The sequence below is a fragment of the Talpa europaea genome (assembly GCF_964194135.1).
Source record: "Talpa europaea genome assembly, chromosome: 1".
Lineage (NCBI taxonomy): Eukaryota > Metazoa > Chordata > Mammalia > Eulipotyphla > Talpidae > Talpa > Talpa europaea.
Genome location: NC_140073.1, coordinates 56,102,603 through 56,125,512, shown reverse-complemented (window position 1 = coordinate 56,125,512; position 22,910 = coordinate 56,102,603). Strand labels below are relative to the sequence as shown.

General features: G+C 36.3%; 1 protein-coding gene and 1 pseudogene across 4 annotated transcripts in view; one reads left to right on the top strand and one right to left on the bottom strand.

The window, feature by feature from the left end:
- DLG2 (discs large MAGUK scaffold protein 2) overlaps positions 1-22,910 on the top strand; it is a gene marked incomplete at both ends in the record, with an annotated part of 1,956,162 nt that overhangs the window by 55,444 nt on the left and 1,877,808 nt on the right. The window lies entirely within an intron of this gene.
- Positions 11,308-11,818, bottom strand: LOC311179814 (adenylate kinase 4, mitochondrial-like; annotated as a pseudogene). Its single transcript has one exon. The product of its transcript is annotated as an adenylate kinase 4, mitochondrial-like (transcript).

Here is a 22,910-nt window from a genome sequence, read left to right as displayed (position 1 = left end):
TAGTTATAATACTCATTTTATGGTATTGCTGTGAGGACTGAGATAGTAATGTAAAGTGTTTACAACAGCTTTTGGCACATGATTGGTGTGCAGTACCTGTGAGATACTATTTTGTTACGAATTCCATGAGCACTAGAAATTAGGTAGTCATGTAATATTGTCAACTGACAATACTACATGAAGGAAATTACATTTGGGAATTTTATTTGTATAAAATAGTGAATAAACTGTTATAAAGTAAATAAATATTTCATCCATGATATAAATAGGATAGTTTAAAAAGAACTTCTCCATTTATAACACCGAGTAAATGTTTGAACAACTATTTTCTAATTTCAATGTCAAATTGAATATAATGTAATTTTAGCCTTTAATTTTAAAAATATTTAAGCTTGTCCAGTGAAGCATTATCAGCAGCGTATTTTGGAAATATTCAGTGTAGAGTCTAAATTAATATCTGACTCTAACTTGCTATGAAAATGAACATCATACTAGATTTGCAAATGTATTTGTCTGATTGGGTTTTTAACATTCCACTTGTATTGAATATAATCATAACCACCTCATATTTATTCTGGCCCAAATATTAATTTATTTAAAATTTTTAACTTTATAATCCTCCTCTCTCCATCATTTAAAGTATTTATTTATTTATTTTTTTTAAAGATTTATTTATTGATTGATTTATACATACATTCATACAAGCACTGGGTACAGTCAGAAGTGCGGGAGGGTGAGAGAATTCACCAGAGCCAGAGCGGGGAGCAGAGCAGGCAGAAGGACCGAAGTACACTGCTGAGGGGAGCAGCGTGCGGCAGGAGAGGTCTGCGCGCCATGTGGGACCCTCCTTCGGTGGCCGGGGAGCAGCCGGGGATCGAACCCGCGGTGCAGAGGCTGCGGGCAGCTTCACAACCCAGCGCTCAACCGCTGCGCCACTGGGGAGGCCCTAAAGTATTTATTTTGAATAATCTACTGTGCCTGCAGAACCTTGCCAGAATGTTCTTTTTAAAACACATCTGTATATACTAATTCCCCTACTAAGAGGCTTACCATGTTTTACCCTTTCTTCCAAAATAGTATATACAGATTCAATGCAATTCCTATCAGATTTTCAATGGCATTCTTCAAAGAAATAGAGCAAATATTACTGAAAATCATATGGAACCTCAAAAGAACCTCAATAACAAATCAATCTTGACAAAAAATATGAAGAATGGCAGAATCACATTCCAGACTTCAAACTACATTATAAAGCTATAAAATTAAAGCAGCATGATATTGGAATAAAAACATACATACAATTTAATGGGATAAAATTGAGACCCATATATAAAGATTTATTTATTTATTTATACAAGCACTGGGTATAGTCAGAAGCATGGGAGGGTGAGAGAATTCACCAGAGCCAGAGCGGGGAGCAGAACAGGCAGAAGGACTGAAGTACACTGCTGGGGGGAGCAGCAGGCATCAGGAGAGGTCTGTCGCACCATGTGGGACCCTCGCCCGGCAGCCGGGGATCAAACCGGCACTGCAGAGGCTGTGGGCAGCTTTGCAGCCCAGCGCTCAACCGCTGTGCCACCAGGGGAGGTCCAGACCCATATATAAACCCATATCTGTTTGGACAGTTAATCTATGACAAAGGAGCCAGGAGTACACACTGGAACAATGAAAGTCTCTTCAATAAATGGTGTTGGGAAAATTGGGCAGCCACATGCCAAAGAATGAAACTAGACCACTATGTCACAACCTACGCAAAAATCAATCAAAATGTATAAAAGACTTGGACAGTAAACTCCAAACCATAAAATACATAGAAGAAAACATAGGTAAGACACTTTGCAACATAAGTTTCAGTGATGTCTTTGAGGATTCATCTCCAACAACAAGGAAGATCAAAGAGAATATTAACAATTGTTAGTACTTCAAACTCAAAGCTTCTGAACAACAAAAGAAACCATAAGTAAACTGTAAAGGTACTCTACTGAATGGGAGAAAATATTCACATACTATACATTTGATAATAGATTAATATTAAAGATCCACAGAGAAATTCATGCAACTCAATAAAAAGGAAACAAATAATCCAATCAAAATGGGCAGAAAATATAGGCCAAAGAAGATATACAGATGGCCAACAGGCACATAAAGGTATATACCCAAAGAATACAAAACACTAATATGGAGATAGCCCTGAGACTTAACCACTAGGCCAGTAGGGAGGCTCCAAAAACACTAATTCGAAGGTTCAGTGTTGCTCTGTTTATAATGACCAATGATGGAAACAGCCTAAGTTCTCCAGAGCGGATGAGTGGATCTGGAAGGTGTGGTATATCCACAATGGAATATTATTCAGCAATTAAAAAAGATAAACTCATACCATTTGTGGCAATATGGATGAAATTGGAAGAGATTATAAGTGAAAAAATTCTTGATATTTTGGGATTATGGGATCTGGTCCTCGTCTGCCTCTTGAGTGTGATTTACCAATGGTCTTCATGCATATGTTTTCTTACCTGGTAGTTTCCGAGTTTCATCACTCTTGACCTTTCCTTGGCCTATGTTGATTTATCCATCTGGATGTTCTTTTTTTCCTTTGAGTGCCTACAGTGCTTTCATTTGTTTTTTAATATAATTCAATGTTCATATTTTGAAGGCTTCTCTAAATTTCACTGTGAAAGTACTTTTATCTTTGGGTATTGATGCTTTATATATTCTTCTTAGAACATTTTCTACAACAGATATTCTTTGTATATTTTAAAACTATGCTGTTGTTTTTTTACACATCATTTATTTTATTTTATTTCATTTTTTTAAATATTTATTTATTTATACAAGCACTGGGTACAGTCAGAAGCACGGGAGGGTGAGAGAATTCACCAGAGCCAGAGCGGGGAGCAGAGCAGGCAGAAGGACAGAAGTACACTGCTGAGGGGAGCAGCGGGCGGCAGGAGAGGTCTGCGCGCCAAGTGGGACCCTCCTCCGGTGGCCGGGGAGCAGCCGGGGATTGAACCGATGCTGCAGAGGTTGCGGGCAGCTTCGCAACCCAGTGCTCAACCGCTGCACCACCAGGGAGGCCCTATACATTATTTATTTTAAATAGTTGATAAATGTTTTAAACTTGGTATTGTCTCTTTCTGTCTCTGAGTTTTATTTCCTTGTGTAATTGGTTTTTGAGTGGGAATCATTCTATTGATCAGAGGTCCCCTATTGGACTAACTTTCTGGACTTGCTACAAAGAATTGGAGATCTCTGTGGAGATGCAACCTGTTAGCCACATTTCCACACTTAAGAATCATATGAGGGCCTCCCCGGTGGTGCAGCGGTTGAGCGCTGGGTTGCAAAGCTGCCCGCAGCCTCTGCAGCACCAGTTCGATCCCCGGCTGCTCCCTGGCCACCGGAGGAGGGTCCCACTTGGCGCGCAGACCTCTCCTGCCGCCCGCTGCTCCCCTCAGCAGTGTACTTTTGTCCTTCTGCCTGCTCTGCTCCCCGCTCTGGCTCTGGTGAATTCTCTCACCCTCCCGCGCTTCTGACTTACCCAGTTCATGTATAAACAAAACAAACAAACAAAATATAAATAAATAAATAAAACATGCCTCTATAAAAAAAAAAGAAAAGAAAAAAAAAGAATCATATGAAAAGATGTAATTTTGTTGTACATTCTTCATCCTTTTTAATTCTTTGATTGGAAATTTTCTTGGAACTGAGGCAAAAAATTGAGCAAGGAGCTATCCTTAGGTACATTTATATTTTTGAATTGTGTTGACTTTTAAGGCAATATTGAAAATAATTTGGTGGGTATGACTATATTCAGATGACTGGAGTTGGTAGAATATATGACTTGATTATTATTGTTAGAATATAGAAGAATATAGAGAAACTAAACATAGAGAAACCAAACAAAGGGTCAGATAAGAGTCAGATAATGTGAAGTCAGATTTTTAGTTTGCTTACATATCTTAATCTGTTCCATCCACAAGAAGACTGTAAGTATAGGTGTTTATAATCTTAGTATGAATTCTCTAACTAAGGAAGATCCTATAGTCAGAGGACCTAGATAGATTTTAGGGTAACAAGGACTTTGTTAGGTGTGATTAATATGTGATCAAGAACTTGGATTCTAGTGTCAGACACTATCCACTAATTAGCAGATGTGTAAATTCACTGATCCCTAAACCATCACCTCTTTTTAGTGAGCTTCTTAAATTCTAAGCCTGATTTCCCCAGCTATCAAATAGTATCTCTCAAATAGTATCTCTCTTAGTGCTTAATTCATAGTGTCTCACACATAGAAAGCATTCAAAATGATAAGGGTTATTATTAGCATTGCATAATATTATATTATGTTTTGGCTTCTCAGTGAGATCAACAAGATATTTTCACTAGCACCAAATAGGTACTTGTCATATGGAAGTGACAAGCTATTTCATTAGTGAAATAATGTAAGAAGACTATCTAAATTCCATATGATCAAGCGATTCCACTCCTAGGTATCTACCCAAAGGACACAAAAACATTAATTCAAAAGGACACCTGCACCCCTATGTTTATTGCAGCACTATTTATAATAGGTAAGCTTTGGGAACAACCCAAATGCCCCAAAATAGATGACTGGATTAAGAAGATGTCATATATATATATATATATATATATATATATATATACACACACACACACACACATATATATATACATACACACACATACACAATGAAATATTACTCAGCAATCAAAAAAGATAAACTCATGCCATTCACAGCAAAATGGATGGGGCTGGAAGGGATCATGCTCAGTGAAATAAGCCAGAAAGAAAAAGAAAAAAACTGGATGGTTTCACTTATAGGAGGAATGTAGGGGATCCAAATAAGGGATTAGGGGCAAAAAGTTATTATAATAAAGTGAAAATCAAAATCAGAAGCAACTATAAACCAGAGATACTCTGCAGGGAGGGAGAAGGGAGTAGGATCAAAACAGGGGTGGGAAGAGCACAAGGGACTATGGTGATGGTACAAGAGTGAATTGGTTGTGGGCATTTCATGGGGACTATAACTGCAATGAGAAAGCATACGTTGTAAAAAATAAAGAATGATGTAAATATGTATAAAAAGAATAAAAATTTAAAGAAAAAAAGACTGAAGAAGAAAAAGAAACATAGAAAATTCATGTTTGTGGTTCCTGCTTTATAATGTTGTTACTTTTGTTTTGTGTAATGATGGCTCTGCTATCCTATTTGTTAAATGCTTACCCATGTAGTAAAAATTTGTGAGGTTTTATAGATCGTCTGTTGACAAATGAACCAAATAATTTAGATATGGCAAGTTTATTGAGACAGAGAACAGATTGGTGCTTGCTACAGTGGAGGTGGGAGTGAATGGGTGAATTGGTGCTGGGGATCAAAAGGTACAAACTTCTAGTATAAAATAAATAAATCATGGGGATGTAATGTGTAGCATGGTTACTATAGCTAATAGAACCTATCCTGCATATTTGAAAGTTGCTAAGAGATTCTATCTTAAAAATTCTCATCACAAGAAAAAAAATTGTAGCTATATATGGTAACAGACATTAACTAGATTTATTATTGTGATCATTTTGCAATTTATACAAATATTTATGTTGTATACCTGAAACTAATATAATGTTATGCCAACTATGCCTAAGGAAAAAAAAACAGAAAAGAAAGAATTTAGGTTTTGGAGATCTGATTTGTGATGAGTTATAGCACCATAATAAGTCATTATGACAATCTAGATATAGATCACATTTAACAGAAGATAACAAGAAATAGAATCAAGTCTTGATTGCATAGTAAGATTGTGTTAGCATTAAAATTTTCTGTAATTTGTTAGGGTGAAGTTCCAATAATTTTGCTGATTGAATTCCTTTTTACATTTAGTTATCCTAATCAAACACATTGATTCTTACTAGTAAATCTTAATATAATTTGGTCTTTTAGAGAACATTACCAAAAATTTTTAATGGAGGCTTAATCAAGGAAGAAAGTCTAAATATGTTATTCTTTTCTGTCCTGCATGGGGAAGAATGTTAATTTATTCTCTCACTGATTTCCTTCCCCTATCCAAATGTACTGTGTTCTTTTTTTTTTTTTTTTTTTTTTTATGTCTCTTGAATGTTATAGACCCATTTTACACCAGCTGTCTTTTGGTATTATTTTGAATTTAAAGTAGAGTTTCATTGGACAAAATTTATTACTAGGGTGATGGCACCCTAAGACCCAGGGTTTTTGCTTACTCACCTTTATATTAGTATGTGACTGGTGGATACATTTTCCTAATGGTTGAATGATGTTTTCAGCAATTATGTGTATTTATGTACGGAGTGTGGAGAGATGAATTAAGAACAATGGGCTCTTAAATAGTAGAAAGTAAATTAATAATTATCATTATTGTTTAAAATCTTTTAAAAAGGACAATCCTTAGATCTAACCATGATGGTTCATTTAGAATATCATCACTGAACAATAGCAAAACAGAATTAGACTTTTGTAGAAACTTAAATAGAATTGACATCTATGGCTTAAGTGTTTTGTGTTATCAGTGGATGGCAGATGTTAGCTATTTTTCTTTTTGTGAAATTTCATTTTATGTAAGAGATAGGAATATACTTCAATATAATTTATTTGGTTTCAGATGATTTGATTAGATAATCATGGATACTTTATAACTGAAAAAAAAAAAAAACAAACAAACAACAACCTGTATGTAAGACAAAGTACTGGCTATTTGCCACATACATCCACCTTTAGTTTCAATTATAAGAAGTTGGGGAGTGTGATTCCTCCATTTTTATTTCTTCCTCTCAGGATTTTTATAGCAATTTGGGAACTTTGGTCCCAAATTTTTAAATTATTTTTCCTATTTCCTTGGAGAATATCATTGGGATTTTGGTAGGTGTTACTGTGAATCTGTTAATTGCTTTAAATAGTATGACCACGTTAGCAGTGTTTTTTCTTCAAATTCATGAACACAGGGTATCTTTCCAGTTCTTTTTATTTTCTTTTATTCATTTCTTTTATTTCTTTTATATCCTTTGTCATATAGTTTTCAGTGTATGAATCCTTTACCTCCCTTGTTAAGTCATTTGAAGTATTTCATCTGTTTAGTGTGATTCTAAATTGGATTGTCTTCTTAATTTCTCTTTCCTTTAATACACTGTTTGCATGTAGAAACAACGTATTTTGTGATTTTTATATCCTGAAACTGAACTATAGTCTTTTATCATTTCTAGTAGTTTTTGGTAGTCTTTTGGATTTTTCTCTGTATATTAATTATCATGTCACCTGCAAATACTGGCAGTTTACTTTTCCTACTTGAATTCCTTGCATGTCTTTTTCTTGCCTAATTGCTCAGGCTAGCATTTGCAATAATATGTTGAACAATAGTGGTGAAAGTAGACATCCTTCCCTTGTTCCTGAACATATGGGACCTGCTTTCAGTTTTTTACTATTAAGTATGATGTTATCTGTTGGTTTGTCATAGATGGCCTTTGTAATGTTGAGATATGTTTATTTGATTCCCATTTTATTGAGAATTTTTATCATAAATTGGTGTTGATCTTGTCACATGCTTTTACATGTTTGTCATATAGCTATTGAAATAATCATTTAACTTTTGTTTTTCATTTTGTTGATGTGAATGGCATTGGTTGATATGTGTATTTTGTTTTTTTAAATTAAATTTTTTGTTTTGAGATAATTATAGATCCACATGCAATTATAAAATAATAATACTGAGAGATTAACATATTCTTTATACTCATTTACCCCTCATGGTAACATCTTGCAAAATAGCTTGGGAAGGGACTCCTTTCCATAGCCCATAGTCCAAAACCACCAAATCTACTGTGTTTCCTTCTCTCTTTGCTCTCACCCCTACCCCAAAACCCCCCTCCCCCTCATGCTTTAGGTTTGTAGTCAGCTTTCAAGAGTTAGTTTTAGGTTTATTTTTATCTGACCCTTAGTTTTGTTTTTCTGTATTCCAAATACAAGTGATACATTCATTATTAATCTTTCTCCTTCTGACATATTTCACTTTGTAATATCCTTTCCATGTTGCCACAAATGGCATGAGTTCATCTTTTTGATTGCTGAGTAACATTCCATTGTGTATATATACGTCATTTTTTTGGCCTGCTCATCTGTTTTTGGGCATCTTAGGTTGTTTCCACAGTTTGGCTATAACGGTTTTAAAGTGTGCTACAAAATTGGGAGTGCAAGTTTCCTTTCCAATTTTATTTTGAATTTTTCAGGTGTTTGCCTAGCCTAGGGGTGTAATTACTAGGTTGTATGGCAGATCCATTTTTAACCTTTTGAGACATATTCATACTGCTTTTCATAAGGACTGAACCAATCTACCTTCCTACCAGTAGAGTAGGAGGGTTACCTTTTTTTCCCGCTTGTGCTAGTGGTGGTTGTTTCTGCTATTTTTGATAAGGGTCATTCTCACAGGTGTGAGGTGGTTTCTCATGACCTGATTTGTCTTTCCTGATGATAAGTGATTATGAGCATATTTTCATGTACCTGTTTGCCATCTGTATTTCTTCTTTGGAGGAGTTCCCATTTAGTTTAACTGCCCATTTTTTTGATTGGATTTTTTTTGTGTGTGTTGAGATCTTTGATATCAGTTTCTTATGAGATATATAGTGTGTAAATATTTTCTCCCATTCATTAGGGTGTCTTTTCATTTTAATTACAGTTTGTTTTGCTTTGCAGAAGTTTTATAGTTTAATGGTGGCCCAGTTGTTTATGTTCACTTTTGTTTCATTTGCTGTTGCAGACAAGTCTATAGATATCACTGAGACTTTTGTCATGTTTTACATATTTTCTTTTGTATGTTTTATGGTTTCAGGTCTAAAAACTTTCTATTGAAGAAGTTTTCTTTGTTCTTAGACCCTTTATCGTAGATTAACTGTCTATATAGGTGTGGGTTTATTTCTGTGCTCTCAATTCTTGTTGATGTGTTTGTGCACCCATTTTATAAGTTTTTTAAATTATTATTTATTTTATATATTTTTTACATCATTTTTCATTTTTGCACAATGTATGCATTTTCATCTTGGTTATAGTCTCCATACAATTCCCACACCCCCTTGTTTTGATCCTACTCCCTCCTCCCCCCTGTAATGTGTCTCTGGTTTATAGTTGCTTGTTGATTTTGATTTTTACTTTATTATAATTAGTCTTTTTCCCGGTCCCTTATTTAGGTTTTCTAAATTCCTGCTATGAGTGAGACCATTTGGTTTTTTCCTTTTTCTTTCTGGCTTATTTCACTGAGCATGATCCCTTCCAGCTCCATCCATGTTGCTGAAAATGTCATGAGTTTATTTTTTTTTGATTGCTGAGTAATATTCCATAGTGTATATGAACCACATCTTCTTGATCCAGTCATCTATTTTTGGGCATTTGGGTTGTTTCCACAGCTTAGCAATTATAAATAGTGCTGCTATAAAAATACTTATTATGTGTATTTTTATAAGTTTTTTTATGATTTTTTATTATTATTTATTTTATATATTTTTTACATTACTTTTCATTTTTGCACACTATATGCATTTTCATCTTGGTTATTGTGCACCATTTTAATGCCAATACAAAAATGTTTTTGTTACTAAAGCTTTGTCATGTATTTTGAATTCCAGAAGTGTGATACATCTATTATTCTCTCTTTTTTTTTTTATCACGATTGCATTGACTCTGTGATCTTTTGTGCTCCCATATCAGTTTCAGTAATGTTTATTTTGTTTTATTTCCTTGAAGAATGCCATTGAATAGGGATTGCATTGAGTGTATTTTGCTTTGGGTAATATCGCCATTTTGACAATGTTAATTCTCCCAGTCCCCAGGCAGGAAATAACTTTCATTTGCATCTTCCTTTTCATTTAATAATATCTTATTAGTTTTCATTATACCAATCATTCACTCATTTTCTTATGTTTACTCCTAGTTATTTAATTCCTTATGATGTGATTAATAATGGAATTGTTTTCTTTGCTTACTATTTTATTGTTTGTATATAGGAATACTGATTTTTGTTTTTTTAACATTAGTAAATGGCTTATTGATAATATATTACAATGAACGACAAAATATTATTATCTAGATATTCAGACTTAATGACCACCATATAGAAAGCATCTTTTCAATTAAAAAAAAGAACTTGTTTTCCCATAATAGTAAAGTTGTCATACTTGGACTCGGTATAGTTAGTGCAGCATTTCCTTCAAACCCACAGGTTCTAATGCCTTTAACCAGCTGTTTATAACATGCTTGGGTCACTGTCAGGAGTTAAATACTCTCAGCACCAATATTTAGCAGCATTTTCAAAACATTTTCTTGTCTTGAGTAAAAATAAAAAAATATTCTTTTAGTTCAGTAATTCCATATAGTCTTTCTTATTACTTCTATGCATAAAATGTGATTGTTTAATATTTATGTAGATGCAGATTTCCCAATTTCCCAAAGACATTGGGAATCTTTTCCTCCTACAATTAAAAAAAGATAAAAAAAGGAGAAGTGCTGATCATGCATTAGACCAGCAGTTAAGGTGTGACCCTTCCACAGAGTTCAGTTCCTTTTGCATGAAGAGATTCCATATAACCCTTAGGTTTCAGTTACTTTCAGCTATAACTATTTTATTTAATAGCATAGGAGTGGAAAAACAGATGCCAAAAATACAGTTTATAAGTAAATTTTTATTCCAGGATATCTCAAAAGGGATATTCTATGGAGTGTGGATACAGAAAAGAAGGTATCATCCCTAACAAAAACAAATGAATTGTGCACACAGACACTCGGGGCCAGAGAAACAACCACTGAGAGCAACTGGCTTCAATCCCATGGTCACCAGGAGGGTACATACTGGAGAACCTGGGAGAGGCCCAAGCTATAGCCATAGGACTCTCAGCTTTCTGGAATTGAGATTCAACAGCTTTTGGGGGATGGGGAGAACCAGATACTGCCACCATCACACATAAAAAATGCTACCTTGGCAACATCATGGTGGTTAAAAATCAACTAGAGCTTGGGCTACACCTCATTTTAAATCCAGTTAGTACTCGCTTTCTTGTCCAGGGCTTGGGACATGTGCAGAGAAACCTTGAACATATATAGGTGGTCCTTCTTTTGAAAGACAGAAGAGTCTCTTCCTCAACTCTTTCTACTCATTAATTTTCATGTCAGTTCACCATTTAAATTAGGAAACTACTGTAGCTAGTTTCTAATTGGCACATGGCACCAAGACTACATGTACAATTAAATCAATGACATTTTCCTGTTTCTTTTGCTGGACAGGCTCAGTATACTTCTTTGGATGGAATAGACCTGATCTTGTTTGAGAAAAGTGTGTAAACTTGGGCCAAATTTTGTTGGTCTCCATACCAGAAAATTGGTGAAGCACTCCTTAGCTCTTGTAGAATTCAATGACTGTCTGCCACATCCTTGTATTGCCTCAATCTTGCTGCAATTGCTTCAGGTTTATCATCCTTCTGCTGAATTAATGGTTTGCTAATGATGTCATCAGTGCCATGCACAAAGGTGGGTTGAAGTCCAGATAATATACTCTTCTACTGGAGAGGGGGAGTCCAGCGCTGACAGAGGCAGTCTTTGGAAAGTTTCAAATGGGATATTCAAAGTGATCACTAGATCCACTCGCAGATTATGTCCAGCTTGCAGCCTGACCTAGAACTATAGGAAAATCATGAGGAGCCAGTGCTGACTGTGCTGATTCTTCACCTCCAGCATCATTAGGCCTGTGTTCACGTGATCTGGAAACAGAAGACCTGTCTCTATGTACTGCTTTGCCATCCAACTTCCATGCTGGCCTAATGTTTTCTTACAAGAAGTGGTCACTTGAGAGATGCTGAAGACTGGTCACCAGGAGTGCTGGACAGCACTAGCTAGTATTGATGGTCACTACTGGTCCCCCAGAGGCAGTGTCAGAGATACTAAATGTTGACAGCTCTTTGTGAGCTGTTGGATTACACCACAACAGACAGCTCTTTGAGACACCAGATCTGGAGCCTTTGGTGCTCCTTTCAGTCTGCGACAGGTCTTCGTTTTCTCTTCCCTCCTTGGAGGTCAACTGCTGGATACTTGTTCTTGTCTTCTTTCTTCTTTTGGGGTCAGCTTCTGGCCCTTATTTCTTTCTTCAGAAGTGAGGAACGAAGTCTTCCTCTTCTTTCTTCAGAGGATGAAACAGTGTCTCTCAGCTTCCTCTGACCCTGGTTTATATCCTCTTTGAGGTTGCTCCACGCACAATTCTGGTTGGACTGTTTTTCTGATCCTGTGGCTGGTTGGACCATTTAGCACCTGTTGGCTCATAGCTTGCACCTGATTGGTCCATTCTACAATCCAGGAAGTATGCGTACCTGAGAGGTTGCTGGGCTTGGAGAAGCCACAGCTAGAACAGGCTCATGTTGGAGCAGCAGGATGAGAGACTGATATTGCTGCTGCCAGCTCCCACTGCTGAGGCAGCTCTCTCTTCAGTTCTACTCTCAGTTTTAGCTGATATCAGCTTTTTTTCTTTTTGCTTTTTCCAGCTTCTGTAGGTACTGAAACATGCTTTCTTTGCTTATACAAAGGAGAGGGAGGGGCCTGCTGGACCTAGCGGCTGATTTGAATGTGCTAGGGCCAGGAGGGCTGACTTATGTTTGTGGCACTGCCAATATCCATCCTTTCTTGGGTTCCAAATTCAAGGATCTATATAGTCTGTGTTGTCATTTTGCTTCATGAGGTCAGTATCAGTCCTGAGGTTTGGGGGAATGGAACTGCTGTCCACTGCAGCCCAGAACACAGACATTGTTTTCACTGAGTTGCAGCCTGTTGTGTGGGGAGTAATCTAGCACCTCTGTGTATAATTCCCCTAAGTTAAGGGTGTGTCCCTCTATACCATTTGGTTTTCCCCTGGTGGAGCAGTTATTCCACAATCATTGATGGCTTACCACAATATGGCCTCCACACATCTTTTCACCCACCTCCTGTTCAGTGATGCATGGATCTCCAATGTCCTTTCTGATACAGTCGTGCTCATCTCTGAAGTTCAAGCTGTGTTCCAGTTTTTCCCCAGACTCAGGACTCTTTAGTAAAGAGTCCCTGCATTTAACTATAAGATTAATCTCTCAGGAACAGAGTAGGAACCTCTTCTGTTACCATCTTAGTCCCTGTTATTCCTCTGACATGTTCTTCTATTTACTTCTTTGCTGAGGGAGAGATATAATAAAGAAAGTAATGTTTGCTGGTATAATCTTTATTTTTGTTATCTCTTTATCTGATCTCTTCCTGTTTTTTCCAACAGCTTTCTTTGACTTGAGCATTCTTTCCCTTATGCTTACACTCAGCCTCTATATCTTGGCAGTGGACATGGAGAAAGATCCATTCCCTACTGTAGTCCAAACTGAAAATAGATCTCCTGTTGTGTAATGTTATGATCCATCATGAGAAACGCCAGGTAATACCAGTATAAAATTAATTCTGCATGTTGGCATGACCAACAAATATTCTAATTTTAAACCTCAAGTTTTAGACTGTCTTCTAAAATTTATATTTCATTTTTAAATAATTGAATCATTGAATCATTGGAGTGAAACCGTAGAGCTAACTTTTCAAGGTATACATAAACTTCTCTGTAGCATTCTTGAAAGATGATCATCCAGATTCTACTTGATGACTAGCTATAATGGAATGCTCAGTCTTTGAGGCAGTACATCTTACTGTTAGATAACTTTAGTAGTTAAATTTTTATAATATTATAGGGCCTCCCTGGTGGCGCAGTGGTTGAGCGCTGGGTTGTGAAGCTGCCCGCGGCCTCTGCGGTGCTGGTTCGATCCCCAGCTGCTCCCCGGCCAACGAAGGAGGGTCCCACATGGCGCGCAGACCTCTCCTGCCGCCCGCTGCTCCCCTCAGCAGTGTACTTCGGTCCTTCTGCCTGCTCTGCTCCCTGCTCTGGCTCTGGTGAATTCTCTCACCCTCCCGCGCTTCTGACTGTACCCAGTGCATGCATAAACAAAAAACAAAAACAAATAAATAAATAAAACATGCCTCTATAAAAAAATTATAATATTCTTAGATGTCTTTGAAGTCTTGAAATTAAAGACTCCAGTGTGGTCTGACCCTGTCTGCATTTTCTGCATCACGTTTGTATTATTCTTTTTTTAACCATACAGTTCTAGCCATAGTGGCCTTTTAGGTTTTCTTTTATTTTTCCATAGAGTCAGCTTTGCATGTGAAGTTACTTTAGCATAGAAAACTCTTTTCCAATCTCCTTTCACATTCACCAAATTAATCATTATCTTTACATTCAGTGAATTTTTTTTTTTCAGTTAATTTTTCCATGACCTGTGTGATTAGATCAAACTCCCTTTTATAGGCATGGCATGCACTTTTGATACCCTGCACCATTTTTTGGGTAGCTTATGGTGTGATTGTTATTTTATTTACTCAATGATTAATATTATGTTGTAATTGTTAGTTTATTTACTTAATCATTAATAAGGGAATATCTTTTTTTACCCATAACCTCATTGTTTTGGTTCACTATATGTTGCTAACACTAATTGCAGAGTCTGACACATGGCAATTTTGAAGTAAATAATGAATGAAATGGATGAAACAATAGTAAGATTGCTTTTTGGATACAAAGGAAAATTTCACTTCTACATTATAATGCTTCAAACATGTTGCAACAGCAAGAATGTTTGTCTTTTGGAAGAAATGGCTGTGCATATCCTGCCCTTAAGTCTTTCATTGAAAAAGCAGAGCCTTTCACCAGTCTGGTTGCTTGCTTTCTGCTGCATGCATCCAGATTGGTCAATATATTTCATGTAATGAGGCGATTTGTTTTGAAAATAATACTTCCAAATTGTGAGAATGCCTTTAGGTTTTAGACATTCATGTCAGAATAAGAAATGACATTTGTTTACTGAACTCTCTAGAGTGTGATAGTCTAAGCTTTGGGTTCATCTTACATGCATTAGCTTAATTTTCATTTATGTTATCTTTTGAAGAAAACAAGTGGTTCTTGCTTTCTGTTACACATGTTTCTTTCCAGGACTCAGGTCTTGTCTGGTATGGGATTCCTTGAACTATGCGTAAAAATGTCAATCTCTGTAATCCTTTTCAATCATTGTGAAGTTTTTCAGGTAAGCAAAACCACAAGCTTCAAAATCAGTAATATAGAGCAAACATTTTCTGGATAGCACTTTACAGTAAAACCCACTTTCAGTCTTTTGTTTTTATAAGAAGGTGCAAAATAAAGATCTTAAGTAAAATACATTACTACTTACACATTTCATCATCACAGATATAGTCAGTATACATATATGGGTAAGTCAATCATTGTTAACCTTCCTCATCTACATTAATTAACAAACTAATAAATGTTTATAACTGTCTACTATTTGTCAAATGCTAATCCATGCACTATTATGTCTTTCTTAATACAGTAACTTATTTTTTGTGATTATAAAGTTAATACAAATTTAAGGTAGATCATTTGGGACATACAGAAAACACAATGGTATTTAACAGCCACTCAGATCGAAGCATTGTTAAAGCTTTGGTACATTTGTTTTCATTCTAAAGTTAATTCAATATTTTTGAGTGCATTGTTGTAGAAGCTAGAGTATATCATTTCACAAAACAGAAGACATTATTACTCTCATAGAACTCAGAGCCTAGTGAGGGGAGACGCAACATAAATACATATTAAATATGTCAGCTGATGCAGCATAGAAAATAAAGCTGAGTAGGGAGCTAAAGAATGCTATATCAATCTCTGAAAAAGTGACATTTGAGGAGTGAGAGGAAGGCATCTTTGAGCAAATATCTGGTTCTATAGTGGATCAGCTAGTAGGAATAGCAAGTGCAAAGGCCTTGAGGCAGAGATATGCATGGCGAGTCAAGAAAACAGTAAGCATTGAGGAAACAATGTGATTGCAGCAGCGTATTTGAGCAGGAGAGGGACAATGTCTCAATTTATGTTTTAAAAGACCCTGTATAGATACTTTAGAATAACTGGGTATAGAGGAAGAGAAAAAAGCAAGGAGATTAGTTAGAAGGCTACTACAATGGATCAAGAAAAATGATATATAGGCTTAGATCAAATAGATGAGAAGTGCTTAGATACTGTATATATTGTGATGATAGGGGGTTTAGGATTTACTGATATATTACAGATGAGAGAATGAGAGAAAGAAATCATAAATAAAGCTATATATTTTTCTCTCTTTTAAAATTTAACTTCAAAGTTTGAAAATGGAAAAAATCATACAACATAATTGGGAAGTATAATTTTTATAAAGCATATTGCTGTAGAACTGTCATAAGATTAAAAAATAGAATATTAAAACTACCCCCAAAGTTTTAATAGAATATTAAAACTACCTCCAAATTTCTAGCTTTTTTCTTACTCAAAGCATCCTGAGTTTTATAGTTACCACTTCCTTGGTTTTCTTTAAAGCTTTATTATTTCTGTATGCTTCACTAAAATATATAGTTTAGTTAGCTTATTTGTTAATGTATACATTGAATAACATTTTATGTATTCTTTGAAGTCTTTCTTCTTTCATACGGTATTTTGTTTATGAGATGTCTCTATATTGTAGGGAATAGTGTTTGTTCATTTTTTTTGCTGTATAGTATCATAGAATTATCCATTCTTCAGCTAATAGATACTGTGCATATTTTTGTATATTCTGGTGCACATGGGGTTTTCTAGGGTATTTCTAAGTGATGAATTGCTGGATTTCAGAGGCTGTGATTTTTCTATATAATTTATTACAGCCGAACTGTCTACAAAATGGCTATAAAACTTTATACTTCCAATAGCATTTCCTTCCAACATTAGCATTTAAAACAGCATTAGGCTTCTAAATGATTTCACATTGTTCCATATCTTTGCCTGAATTTATAGTTAGTACTTTTGTCAATCTGAGAGGTAGGTACTGCCTCATTATGATTTAATTTGCTTTTAAAAAATTAGCAATTGAGATTAAGACTGCTTATTGGCTATATGTATATACTTTCAAATAAATTGCTTATTCATCCTCTTGACCTTTTTCTACTGGGGTGTCTTTTTCTATTGATTTGTGGTCATTGGTTATTAAATTCAGGAAGAAGCCCTTTGTTGTTATTTATACATAATACAGGTATTCTCTTCCTTGACATGTTTTTCACTATTTTTATGATATCATTTTTACTTTATGGTTGGTATTTTTGTGCCTTGTTAAAAATAACTGCAACCTAAGGTCATAAGTATAATTACCCTACCTAACCTTGAAGAGTTACATAATTTTTTTCTTTCACATCCAAACTCAACTTTTCTTCAGCCCAAACTATTTAATGGTTTATTTTGCAAGTGTGCTTTTGAAATAATTTATCATTTTTATGAGCTTCATTAATCTGTGGGCTCTCTAAAGATAAATCACATTAAAGGCATTTTTCAGGAGTATTTTATAAGCTTATATAATAAGAGAAAGTATGTTACTACTTTAATTCAGGACACTGCCTCATTTTTAATATTAAAAAACACTTAAATTCAAGCCTTTCTTGCATTCATTTTTTCCTTTTTGTTTGTGTATTTTTTTTTTTACTTATATAAATTACATGGATGAAATAAAAGTGGTAGTTCAGTTTTTTCCTAGTGCTCACATTAACCTTGGTTTTAGGTTATTTATTTGACATACTTAAAGTGAGCTATTTCCCCCAGAAAACTATCAATATTAAGAAAAATTAGTTTTCCCCAAGTGTTTGTTTTCCCCCTCATTTGGAGTATGGATAACTTATCAAAAAAGTCAATAAAAGTTATAAAGGAACATGAAACAGTGTAAGATAAAAGAATGGTAGGGTTATTTTGAATGATGTCAAAGAAGGTCCCTCTAAGGCAATGGCATTTACGTCAAAATTGAGTGAAATGAGAACTAAGGCCTATGGAAGATCTTGGAGGAGAGAATTCTCTTCAGAGGGTGCACAACTTCAAATGCTCTGAGATGGTTGGGCTTGTGGAGTGTGGTTGCAAATGTATAAATTTCTAGTTACACTAGAAAATGTTTTAAAAACTGCTTCTAAATCTACCGGCTTTAGGGCCTCCCCGGTGGCGCAGTGGTTGAGCGCTGGGTTGCGAAGCTGCCCGCAGCCTCTGTGTCGCCGGTTCCATCCCCGGCTGCTCCCGGGCCACGGGAGGAGGGTCCCACATGGTGCGCAGACCTCTCCTGCCACCTGCTGCTCCCCTCAGCAGTGTACTTCGGTTCTTCTGCCTGCTCTGCTCCCCGCTCTGGCTCTGGTGAATTCTCTAACCCTCCCGCACTTCTGACTGTACCCAGTGCATGTATAAACAAAACAAACAAACAAACAAATAAATAAGTAAAACATGCCTCTATTAAAAAAAAAAAAAGAAAAGAAAAAATCTATCGGCTTTAATCTATTGCGATGTACTCTATATATTGCTGTTAATATAATCTTTCTCAAATACTTTTACCAATTCACCAATAGCCTGTTCATACACCTCCGTTTACTAGTTGTTTCAAATTATTTATTGATGTCTTTATTTATACTTGACCTGTTATTGTGACTAAGGAAAGTCATTAGCCATGGTAAATTAATTTAATCCCTGATTTTTTTAATTTGGCAGAATATTTAGAAAAGCTACTCCATCAAAAATCTACATCTTCAGTTCATCTGACCTTGGTATTTTTAAATTATGGGTTTATATATTTTTTTCCTTTTTTCACCTTAACAATATAGCATGTTTCTTTCTCTCTTGGTGATTGTTTGAACCACTTATGTCTAGTTGCTTAAAAAAGATGTCAGGGTATCTCAGGACCACTAAGTAAATTTTGGTATGCTACGTGGTCTATATTTTAATACATGTAAGTTTTCATATGACATGGAAAAAGGCAAAAACAAACAGAAACTTCATTATATATATTTACATGTGTATGTATGTATACTGTATTTTTGTTAAAGGAATTTCAGAACTTGAAAAACAACCAATTTAAATGGAAAATCAGTAGTGAAGGCAAATAGGGATACAAATGAGTGGTGAGTTCTTCATTTATTTTTATTTTTTTAAATTTTTAATTAAACTTTTTTTTTACATCATTGGTAATTTTTAAACAATATTTGCTTCCCCCCACCCCCTCAGGTGTAGTCCCCACAGAGTTACCTTCGCCATTGCACCCGTGCACCATCACCTCAGTCCCCTGTGCTCCTCCCTCCCTCCCTCTGATCCCTCTCCCTCCTCCTCCCCTGCAGGATGTCTCTGGTTTATGATTGTCTGTTTTTGCTTTGTTGTATTTTGTACTGTTATTTTTTTACACTAATGTCTTGTTGGGTTTCCCTATAGTCCTGCTATAATTGAAACCGTCTGATATTTTTCTTTCTCCTTCTGGCTTATTTCAGTGAACATCATTCCTTCTAGTTCCATCCACATTGCTGCGAATGGCATGAGTTTACATTTTTTGATTGCTAAATAATAGTCCATTGTGTATATATGCCACGTCTTCTTGATCCAGTCATCTATTTTTGGGCCTTTGGATTGTTTCCAGGCTCTATGTATTGTAAATACTGCTGCAGTAAACATGGGGGTACAGGTACAGTTCTTCATTCAAACCACCTGATTTGAAAATGTGCACTGCAGTGTGTTTAGACATGTTCATCCATTTGGATGGTTCATTCTCAGTAGGTATACATTAAAAATATGGCAGGCAGCCCAATCAACAATCAAGAGCGCTTAGCATCTTAGTTTCTGTTCTATTGATCAGACACCATTCTACAGATACAATAATTCTCAAATTGTTTCTTCATTTTTTTCTTTGAATTTGTCTTTTTTCTTCTACCTGGGTTCTTTGTTGCATTTTATCTTCAAGGTTACTGTTTCAATACTCCATTTGGTCTAGTCTACTGCCATTGTTTTTGTAGGATTTTTATCTCCTCCATTGATTTTTTATATTCTATAGCTCCCTTATTTTGTTATTTAGATCTTTAAATTTTATAATTTTATTTTCTGTTTATTAGTTGTAGCCTCATGGCACTCATTGCTTTTTATTTTTGTACAGAAGTGCTGGGGCCAGAGGTGTGTGGGGTGAGAGGATTCACTAGAGACAGAGTGGGGAGCAGAACAGGAAGATTTACTGAAATACACTGCTAAGTAGGTAAGATAGGAAAGGCTTGCTGCGCCATATGTGGGTTAGCTCCCTGGTCTGGGATCAAACTCGGGTGGCAGAGGTGATAGCACTGACACTGAGATTTCACTCCTAGGCCACCAGGAAGGCCCGTCATTTCTTTTACTGAATTTTGTTGTATATCTTTGATTAGCTTTTAGGGGCTTCTTATATTACTTTCACTTGCTTTTCTGCAGTTTCTTTAATTTGTTTGAATTTCTTTACATAGGAAAATTGAAGACTCTATTTGATAGGAAGATAATATTTTCCACATCTTTGTGGTTGAATTCTGGAGAGTATTCTTTTCTTGTGGTGTCATATGTCCTTGATATCTCAAGTTGCCATGTTTATGTTTTTTTTTGTCTGCCCATAGTAGTGTTTAAGATCATAGAGACTTAAACTACTCTTACTTTTCTAGCAGGTGGTGATGTAGTTTTTATATGATTTCGGATGCTTAGTCTTTCTGGGCTTCCATAGGCATCAGACCTGGTCTTAGAGCTACTAAGTCACTGGGTGCAGGAGGATTTTAGAGGGATGAAGCAACTGATGTGAATCAAGGGTTAGAGTGTAATATCGTGTTTTGTGGCCCTGCTGCTTATTGTCCCCCTCTCTTGGTTTCTAGAGACTCTATTGTCTCTGTATTTTCTCAGTGTATCTCATAAGATAAGTTCTAGTCTTGGGGTGGGGAGGGTGGGCACTGTCCTTGTTACTCCACCCCAGTTCCTCTGCATGTATTTTCCCTTTATTATATCTGTGTTGTTCATACTATTCAGCTCTCCTCTCCCCAGAACTGCCTCATTCATTTTTTTAAAAGATTTATTTATTTATACAAGAACTGGGGTATAGGCCAGATTCGCGGGAGGGTGAGAAGATTCACCAGGTACAGAGCGGGGAACAAAACAGGCAGGCTGATGAAATAAACTGCTGAGGGGAGCAGCGGGGAGACAGGGGAGGTCTGCTTGGCCATGTGGGATTCTCACCGGCTGGCTGGGATCGAACCTGCACTGCAGAGGCTGCGGACAGCTTCACAGTGCAGTGCTCAACTGCCTGCGCCACCCGGGAGGACCCCAAATACTTAACTTTCTTCATCTCCTATAACAATCTTTTTTTCTTGCATTTTTCTTTTCCCACAAGACTTAGTTTTCCAGGCTGATTTCTACTCTTCTCTATTTTCAAATATTGATGGTTCAAGAGTCTTGGGTTTGTTTTCTTTTCTTTACACTTTTGCAAATTGATTGCATGCTTTCATGAATTTAGATTCTGTTTATAAACTGATTACTACTCTTCTTTGAATTTCACTCATTCAACAATGCATTTCTTAGCTCCTCTTATATGCATAATAATTTGGCATTATTTTAGGAACAGTTAACAACACACACACACAATTCTTATAGAACTTGTATTTGACTGAACAAAGAGGAGAAATAAAACAAATAATTAAACTTCATAAAATGTCAGATGGTGATTAGAACTATAGAGAATAAATCAGGGAAAGGGGAGCATGCCAGGATAAAAGGAACACTGCAGTTTAAAATGGGATGGTTTGGAAAAGACTTGCTGAACAAGTCTTTGTACAATATGTACAATATGTACAAAGACCTAACAGCAAGCAAGTGACTATCTGGGAGGAGAGTACTCTACACAGAGAAAGCCAATGCAAAAGCCTTAAGGTGGGTTGTTATTCTGAGTTATGTCTTTAGCTAATGGGCTTGGATCTGAAAATTGACTGAGGTCCAGAGACTGAATAAAGATTATGACTTTTATTTTGGACAGTCATCTTCAGCATCCTGCTCCTCTCTTCTGACTGACCTTAGCTATAACCACCTGCAAAATTCCCTGTGTATCAGGCACTTTAGCTTTTCCTCTGGCAATGCTGCTCATTGCAGTGGTTGTGGTATCCTGCATTCTGGCAATTAAGTATTACCACTTTGCCAACGCTGTGGCCACCTCTCATCCATCATCCTGACCCATAGAGAAGAACCATTGCTGAATTTCTTAGTGATGCTGGTGCTTCTCTAACTTGTCTTGTCTTGCTGAATGACATGTTCTCTGGACGTTTCTATGGCTCATAATCTCGTATGCTTTAATCTTTTGAAATATATCCATTCTAGCATGCCTGCTTCCCTTAACTTTTTTTTAAAAATTATTTATTTATTTACACAAGAGCCGGGGTACAGGCCAGATGCAGGGGAGGGTGAGAAGATTCACCAGAGGCAGAGCGGGGAACAGAACAGGCAGACTGGTGAAATACACTGCTGGGAGCAGCGGGCGAGACAGGAGAGGTCTGCCATGTGGGATTCTCGCCAGTCGGCAGGGATTGAACCTGCACTGCAGAGGCTGCAGACAGCTTCACAGCGCTGCACTCAACTGCCTGCGCCACCAGGGGAGGCCCTTCCCTTAACTTCTTTATTCCTATGAATATTAGTATTTTTCTTAGGCTTCAAAACTTTCTCCTACAGAAAGTTTTTCCCATCCTTGGAGACTATGGGTACAGTAATAAACACCATCTGAGTGTCTCCAAGTTGGCAAATTCTTCCTTATTTACTCTTATTCAAATCCTTTGTTCCTGCTAGTATATGTGAGTTAGTTTTTAACATTCTTTAGATGTATGGTCTCTCTCCTCCCTTACCAGGCTTCCTTGTCAATGGTCATGCAGTGAGGGGGAAAAGGTGGTGTCAGTTTTGAGTGGGGCATTTATTTCCTTGTGGAGGAGAAGCTTAATCCATAATCTGGTGACCACA